This window comes from Pseudophryne corroboree, chromosome 4 (assembly GCF_028390025.1).
Source record: "Pseudophryne corroboree isolate aPseCor3 chromosome 4, aPseCor3.hap2, whole genome shotgun sequence".
Lineage (NCBI taxonomy): Eukaryota > Metazoa > Chordata > Amphibia > Anura > Myobatrachidae > Pseudophryne > Pseudophryne corroboree.
The window spans coordinates 435748363-435757412 of record NC_086447.1 but is presented as its reverse complement, the minus strand read 5'-3'; positions in this window follow the sequence as shown (position 1 = coordinate 435757412).

Below are 9050 nucleotides of genomic sequence, written 5' to 3'. Positions count from 1 at the left end.
CCAGACACCCCTCCTCATACACTACAGCACCCAGACACTCCTCCTCATACACTACAGCACCCAGACACCCCCCTCCTCATACACTACAGCACCCAGACACCCCCTCCTCATACACTACAGCACCCAGACACCCCTCCTCATACACTACAGCACCCAGACACCTCTCCTCATACACTACAGCACCCAGACACCTCTCCTCATACACTACAGCACCCAGACACCCCTCCTCATACACTACAGCACCCAGACACCCCTCCTCATACACTACAGCACCCAGACACTCCTCCTCATACACTACAGCACCCAGACACCTCTCCTCATACACTACAGCACCCAGACACCCCTTCTCATACACTACAGCACCCAGACACCCCTCCTCATACACTACAGCACCCAGACACTTCTCCTCATACACTACAGCACCCAGACACCCCTCCTCATACACTACAGCACCCAGACACCCCTCCTCATACACTACAGCACCCAGACACCCCTCCTCATACACTACAGCACCCAGACACCCCTTCTCATACACTACAGCACCCAGACACCCCTCCTCATACACTACAGCACCCAGACACCTCTCCTCATACACTACAGCACCCAGACACCCCTCCTCATACACTACAGCACCCAGACACCCCTCCTCATACACTACAGCACCCAGACACCCCTCCTCATACACTACAGCACCCAGACACTTCTCCTCATACACTACAGCACCCAGACACCCCTCCTCATACACTACAGCACCCAGACACCCCTCCTCATACACTACAGCACCCAGACACCCCTTCTCATACACTACAGCACCCAGACACCCCTCCTCATACACTACAGCACCCAGACACTTCTCCTCATACACTACAGCACCCAGACACCCCTCCTCATACACTACAGCACCCAGACACCCCTCCTCATACACTACAGCACCCAGACACCCCTTCTCATACACTACAGCACCCAGACACCCCTCCTCATACACTACAGCACCCAGACACTTCTCCTCATACACTACAGCACCCAGACACCCCTCCTCATACACTACAGCACCCAGACACCCCTTCTCATACACTACAGCACCCAGACACCCCTTCTCATACACTACAGCACCCAGACACCCCTCCTCATACACTACAGCACCCAGACACTTCTCCTCATACACTACAGCACCCAGACACCCCTCCTCATACACTACAGCACCCAGACACCCCTTCTCATACACTACAGCACCCAGACACCCCTTCTCATACACTACAGCACCCAGACACCCCTTCTCATACACTACAGCACCCAGACACCCCTCCTCATACACTACAGCACCCAGACACCCCTCCTCATACACTACAGCACCCAGACACCCCTCCTCATACACTATCGCATCCAGAAACCCCCCCCCCCCCCCAAAAAAAAAAAAAAATACACTACAGCATCCAGACACCCCTCCTCATACACTACAGCACCCAGACACTTCTCCTCATACACTACAGCACCCAGACACCCCTCCTCATACACTACAGCACCCAGACACCCCTCCTCATACACTACAGCACCCAGACACCCCTTCTCATACACTACAGCACCCAGACACCCCTTCTCATACACTACAGCACCCAGACACCCCTTCTCATACACTACAGCACCCAGACACCCCTTCTCATACACTACAGCACCCAGACACCCCTTCTCATACACTACAGCACCCAGACACCCCTTCTCATACACTACAGCACCCAGACACCCCTCCTCATACACTATCGCATCCAGAAACCCCCCCCCCAAAAAAAAAAAAAAAATACACTACAGCATCCAGACACCCCTCCTCATACACTACAGCACCCAGACACTTCTCCTCATACACTACAGCACCCAGACACCCCTCCTCATACACTACAGCACCCAGACACCCCTTCTCATACACTACAGTACCCAGACACCCCTTCTCATACACTACAGTACCCAGACACCCCTCCTCATACACTACAGCACCCAGACACCCCTTCTCATACACTACAGCACCCAGACACCCCTTCTCATACACTACAGCACCCAGACTCCCCTCCTCATACACTACAGCACCCAGACTCCCCTCCTCATACACTACAGCACCCAGACACCCCTCCTCATACACTATCGCATCCAGAACCCCCCCCCCCCCAAAAAAAAAAAAAAAAAAAATACACTACAGCATCCAGACACCCCTCCTCATACACTACAGCACCCAGACACTTCTCCTCATACACTACAGCACCCAGACACTTCTCCTCATACACTACAGCACCCAGACACCCCTCCTCATACACTACAGCACCCAGACACCCCTCCTCATACACTATCGCATCCAGAACCCCCCCCCAAAAAAAAAAAAAAAAAAAAAATACACTACAGCATCCAGAGACCTTCCCTCATACACTACAGAATCCAGACATTCTCTTCCAATACACTACACCAACCGCCCCCCCCCCATACTTTACAAAATCCAGACATCCTACTCCCTTCACAACTCACCAGTTGTTGCTGAACGTAAACTAGGCCTTCTGGTTGCAGTTTGCTGCTCCGGTGCAGTGCCTGCACTCACAGCTCCCACTTCCAGTGCAGAGCAAGCAGCTCCTCGTGTGAGAGAGGGTTGGGGGAGAGGAGGTGGGAGGATGGGGTGTGAAGTTCATCATGTGCCCCAGCCCCTTAACTGCCTGCAGAGTTGCACATAGTCCAGAGAAGGGGGGGGGAGAGAGAGAGAGACTCTGTGCCCCATCATGAGTCACACTAGAAGAGCTTGGGGGAGGGGCAGAGGGGAGAGCTGGGCTTTCCAATAACGCAGGCAGCCAAGACTTGGGGGAGGAGACACGCAGGGAGAGGATGACAGAAGAGTGGACCGGACCCTCCTCCTGCTCCAGCCGAGACCCTGTCGCTTCAGGCCGCTAGAACAACTGAGTGAGGTGTGAGTGTGGACACTAGCGGCGGGAGCGCAGCACAGCGCTGGCCGCGGCATACAATGAGTCAGTGACCCACTGTAATGCGGGCCCCTTCACCCCAGCAGGCCCCAGTGCAATGCACTGGTTGCACTGCTGGTAGTTCCGCCACTGCGCTGTGGTGTGGCTTGCGGATGGCTCCCTCAGGAGCTCAGTGTCCTGTAAGCAGAGAAACGGGACCATTAACTCTAAGGAAATTGGGCCGTTCTCCCCCCAAAATCCCACAAAGCAGTCAGGCTGTTGCCAAACAGCTCTGACTGAAAATAACAAACATTTCAAATAAAAGTAGAAAACTCTTCAGGAGCTCTCCAAAGCATGACCTACTCCTCCGGGCACATTTTCTACAATGAGTTTGGTACGAGGTGCATAGAGGGAGGAGCCAGCCCACACTTGATTTCTTAAAGTGCCCATGGCTTCTAGTGGACCCGTCTATACCCCATGGTACTAATGTGGACCCCAGTATCCTCTAGGACTTAAGAGAACAGTAATAATTAGACTCCTATGCATTAGGCACTTATCCAACTATTTGTACTCAAAAGGTAGATAGAGACTTAGTGCTGTATTACCCGTGCTCAGTAGTGTGGGATACAGGGAGACTCACCCCGCTTCCAGGACCGATCAATATGTTTGCAACTGCTGAGTGGATCCAGACGCTAATAGTGTGCACAACCGCTCCATGAACTTATAGTGAACACTGACCCACCAGTCACACAGCCGCCTATGCTGCTACTGGGTCCTCTTAGTACACAGCGTCTCAGATGGAAGTGGGAAAACAGTTCATGGCGGGAGACTCTGGAGGAAACTGGTCATGAACCGAGGGGAGGGGCGACCAGGGGAGCGTCCGATTCCCCACTGCTGACATCAACCCTAGGGGTCGTGGCCTACTATTCCTGGAGCCTATCGCTGGTGCACCCCAGGTGGCAGCCGGGTCAGCGACTGTTTGGTAGTCTCCACCCAAAACAATGCGGCTGTGTCCGCATTTCCCCTCAAAGCAGAACCGATGCCTTACCTTCTCCCCGTGCTCCGGCCACAGCCTGGTAACGTCTGCTGGACCTGCTAGTATATCCGACACAAACGCTCGCTGAAACAGCACTTTACTCGTGCGTAAGCATCGGAGGAACTCTTTCTAAGACGCTTTTTAGAAAGATCACTCAAGAAAAATAGTAAGACTATAAAAATAAAATAAGAACGCTTATGGCTGCTAAAAACAGCAGCCCTCTGACCATGGTCCTGCTCCTGCCGCACCAAACGAAAAACTGATTTATCTGAGCCAGGAGGCGGGGATATATGGACGGGCCCATTGCATGCTGGGAGGCCGAAAAGCTTTGACCGCTTGGTGCAAATCCGCTGTCGCGTCATCATATCCCAAGGTTATCCTGTGGATAACCTGTGGAACCTGCAGGAGAAAATACACATTATGGTAAGAACTTACCGTTGATTACGGAATTTCTCCTATGTCCACAGGATAACATTGGGATATGCCGGAGCGACAGCAGAAATGGCACCAAATAGTCACAAGCTTTCTGGCCTCCCAGGATGCATCGGGCTCGTCCATATAATCCTGCCCACCGACTCAGTTAAATCAGTTGTTTTCACAGTATTTAGGCAGGAACATCATGTAGAACCCTATTCAGGCGATAAGAACACACATGCACACCCTTCCATACAAGAGGGAAGAGGTTTAGTGATTGTAAAGATCCTCAAATCAGGTGCGTCAGGATGGAATCCCTGTGGACATAGGAGAAATACCGTTATCAACGGTAAGTTCTTACCATAACGTATATTTCTCCAGCTGGGTCCACAGGATAACATTGGGATTCGCAAAGCCATTTTTAGTGGTGGGGACGCTCCTGATTAGACAGGAGAACCTTTTGCCCGAATTCCGTGTCACAAGAGGCAAAAGTATCCAAGGCATAATGTCTAATGAATGTGTTAATGGAAGACCATGTGGCTGCCTTACAAATCTGTTCTGCTGAAGCACCATGTTGTGCTGTCCATGAAGGACCTACCTTACGTGTAGAGTGCGCAGAGACATTAGCCGGAGCAGGTCAGCACGGGAATATGCTTCTGAAATTATCATTCGGAGCCATCTTGCTAGCATCTATTTACTAGCAGGCCATCCTCTTTTGTGAAATCCGTAGAGAATGAAGAGAGAATCTGTCTTTCTGATGGCACTAGTACGATCTACGTAAATTCTTAACGCACGGACTGCGTCCAGCGACGCTTCTCCCGCAGAAAGTCCCGATACCTGAAAAGCCGGGACTACAATTTCTTCGTTCAGGTAAAACTTTGAGACCACCTTCGGAAGATAGCTAGATCTAGTTCTGAGAACTGCTTTATCTGGATAAAAGATCAGAAAAGGAAACTTACACGACAGCGCTCCTAAATCTGACACTCTTCTAGCTGACGCCATTGTCAGTAGAAAGAGAACTTTAGTTGTCAACCATTTAAGATCTGCTCTCAAGTGGTTCAAACGGAGCCCCCTGAAGTATTTAAGAACCAGATTTAAATCCCAGGGTACTGCAGGAGGAACAAACGGTGGTTCAATGTGCAACATTCCCTGAAAAACAGTACGCACATCATGTAGGTTAGCAATCTTTTTCTGAAACCATACAGTTAATGCTGATACTTGAACTCTTTCGCTACACCAATGAATATAGGCCTGCCATATTCAATGATAAATACGAGCTGAAGAAGGCTTTCTTGCTCTAAGCATGGTTTGAATTACCTGTTGTGAAAATCCTCTTGATTTTAGGATAGAAGTTTCAACAGACACGCCGTCAAAGGCAGACGATCCAGATGGCTGTGATAACAAGGACCCTGCATTAGTAGATCTGGACGTTGAGGAAGCAGAATTGAAGCTTCCACGGACATCCTTAGTAGATCTATGTACCAATGCCTTCTGGGCCAAGCTGGAGCTATTAGAATTATGGCTCCCTTTGCTTGCTTTATTTTCCTCACCACCCTGGGTAACAGGGAGATTGGAGGAAACAGATATGCCAGATGAAATTCCCATCTCTCTGACAGTGCGTCTAGAAGGATCGCCCCGGGATCCTTTGTTCTTGACCCTTTGTTGTTCAGACGGGACGCCATGAGATCTATCTCTGGCAGACCCCATCTGTTTACTAGAGTCTGAAATACTTCCGGGTGTAACGCCCATTCGGTCTCCTGAATGGTGTGTCGACTGAGAAAGTCCGCTTCCCAGTTCAGCACTCCTGGCACAAACACTGCGGACAATGCCGGAAGATGGAGTTCTGCCCATATTAGTATGTAAGTTACTTCCTCCATCAATCTTTTGCTGTGAGTTCCTCCCTGATGGTTGAGGTACGCTACTGCTGTTGCATTGTCTGAACGGATCTGGACTGGTCTTTCTTGCAGAATGTCTTTTGCCTATACCAGAGCCATATATATATGGCCATTATTTCCAACTGATTTATTGGCAGGCAACTTTCCCTTGTGGTCCATTTTCCCTGGAACCAAAAACTTTCGAACACTGCTCCCCAGCCCTGAAGACTGGCATCCGTTGTCTGTACTTGCCAATCTGCTATCCAAAAGGATCTCCCCTTGTCTAGATGGTCCGGCTATAGCCACCAGGCTAGTGACCTTTTTAGGTTTACTGGAAGCTTTATCCTCTGTCTTTTTATTGTCTGATGTTTTCCGTTGCATCTGGTTAGAATGAGGTGCTGCAGGGGTCTGGAGTGGAATTGTGCATATTCCACCATGTCGAATGTTGACACCATCAGACCCATCACTCACATTGCTGCATGGACTGATACTGTCCGACTGTGCGACAATTCCTGAGTCATTACCTGCACTTTGGATATCTTTTTCCCAGGTAAGATTATTCTTTGTAGACTTGAATCCAATATGGCCCCCAAGTGAACCATCCATTGTGACTCAGAGACGACTTTTCCCAATTTATGAGCCATCCATGTATTTGTAGACAAGCTATTGTCTGTTGGAGATGGCCCAAGAGTAATTCCTGGGATTGTGCCTGGATTAAAAAATCGTCGAGGTATGGAAAAATTCTTATCCCCTGTTTGCGGAGATAAGCTGCCATAACCACCATAATTTTGGTAAATACCCGGGGGCTGTCGCTAGCCCAAAGGGCAAAGCCTGTAACTGAAAATGTTGCTGGAGGATGGCAAACCTGAGGTAACACTGATGGGACCGTGCTATGGGCACATGCAGGTAAACATCCTGTACATCCAGAAATACCATGTAATCTCCTGGTTCCATGGCCAAAACTATGGAGCGTAACGTCTCCATGTGAAACTTTTGAACCCAAATGTATTCGTTTCAACATCTTGAGATTGAGAATTGGTCAGAATGATCCATTTGGCTTCTGAATAAAAAAATAGGTTGGAGTAAAAACCCTGCCCCTGTTGTGCCTGGGGTACTGGGATAATTACCCCAGACTGAAGCAATTTCTGAACTGCTTCTTGCAGAGCTCTGACCTTCGACTCTATACGAGACAGGCTGGTGCAAAAAAACCTTTGAGGAGGCTGCTTCTTGAAAGCGAAACCATAACCGAGATATACCACCTTCTGCTGCCATATGTGTGCAATATGAAGGAGTCGGCCCCCAACCCTGGAGTCCTCCAGGCGGAGGCCCGCACCCTCAGACTGATGGCTTCTGTTCTGGCTTGGAAGCTGGCCGTCTATTGGCTCATTGCTTCCTACCACTAGCTGATTTATTGTACTGGGGTTGCTTAGAATCATCCTTTCCTTTTGCTTTACCGTGCCATCGAAATGGCCAAAATTTTTAAGCCCTCGGTTTAGGGTTATAATTAGCCAGAAACCTGACCTTTTTGGATTCAGCTTCCGATTCCAGAATATCTGTCAATTGTTTTCCAAACAGAATATTACCAGCGAAAGGCAAAGCTTCCAGAACTTTCTTGGATTCTGCATCCGCTTTCCAAGTACGTAGCCAAATTGGTCTACGAGCGGCTACCATTAATGCTGATGCTTTAGAAGCAATCGTACCCATTTCAATTGCTGCTTCTTCCAAATATTGCGCAGCTTGTTTTATATGGCCTAGATGAGACTCCTGCTCCCTGGTAGGTGCGGAGAGGCCACTCTCTAGTTCCTCTGCCCATTCTACCATTGCTTTTGCCATCCAGGCTGAAGCCATAGCTGGCCTTACAACAGCCCCTGACAGAGAATTTTTTTTTTCAAGAAACCATCTACTCTTCTATCTGTGACATCATTCAGTGAGGTAGAGGGCAACGGTAAAATAGATTTTCGCACAAGTCGCACGACATGTGCATCTACTTTAGGAGGAACTTCTCTTTTAGAACAGTCCTCAGCCGGAAAAGGACAGTAAGAATCCCACTTTTTCGGAATTCTATATTTCTTATTGGGTGTAGCCCAAGGTTCTTCTATAATTTCCGTCAGATCTTCTGAGCCTGGAAACTCAATCCTAACTGTTTTTGGACGTTTAAACACAGGTGCTTTAGATTTTGAAATTGCCTTGGCTGATTCTTCCAGAGACAGAATAGCCTTCATGGCATCAATTAGCTCAGCTATATCCTCTGAGCTGAAACCCTCCGACTGGTCGTCATATGGGGTATCCTCATCTGTTGTATTGTCTTTTGTAGTCTGTAACAGATGTATCTACCCTGGTTTTACTAGCCTGCTTACTTGTTGAAGCTGCTGGAATTAAACTACAAGAAGGGAGCTGCATGTAAGGGTTAATAGTGTATCCTACTCCCGGGAGTGGAACTGCAGGTGCTAATCTGTCAGTTATTGTAGATAAAGTCTGTGCAAACACACCCCATGGTGGATCTACTGGTTGCTGAACCAGAACCTGTCTTTTACTTTGCTGATACGCACAACAGTTTGCAAATAACCCGTCATAAGTTAGATACTGGGCTAACATCCCTACTTTACAAGATAAACATGTTAAGGGTGTAGGAGTCCCTGATAAAGTATCCTCGTCACTTTTGCCGCTCACAGACATGGTAAATAATCCGTTTATACATTATACTACACTCTCTGTGACTGAAATCACTTATATAAATATAGAAGTGATATCAATCTGACCACAACCCAAGCACCCGAATTGAGGTTCAGAAACAAT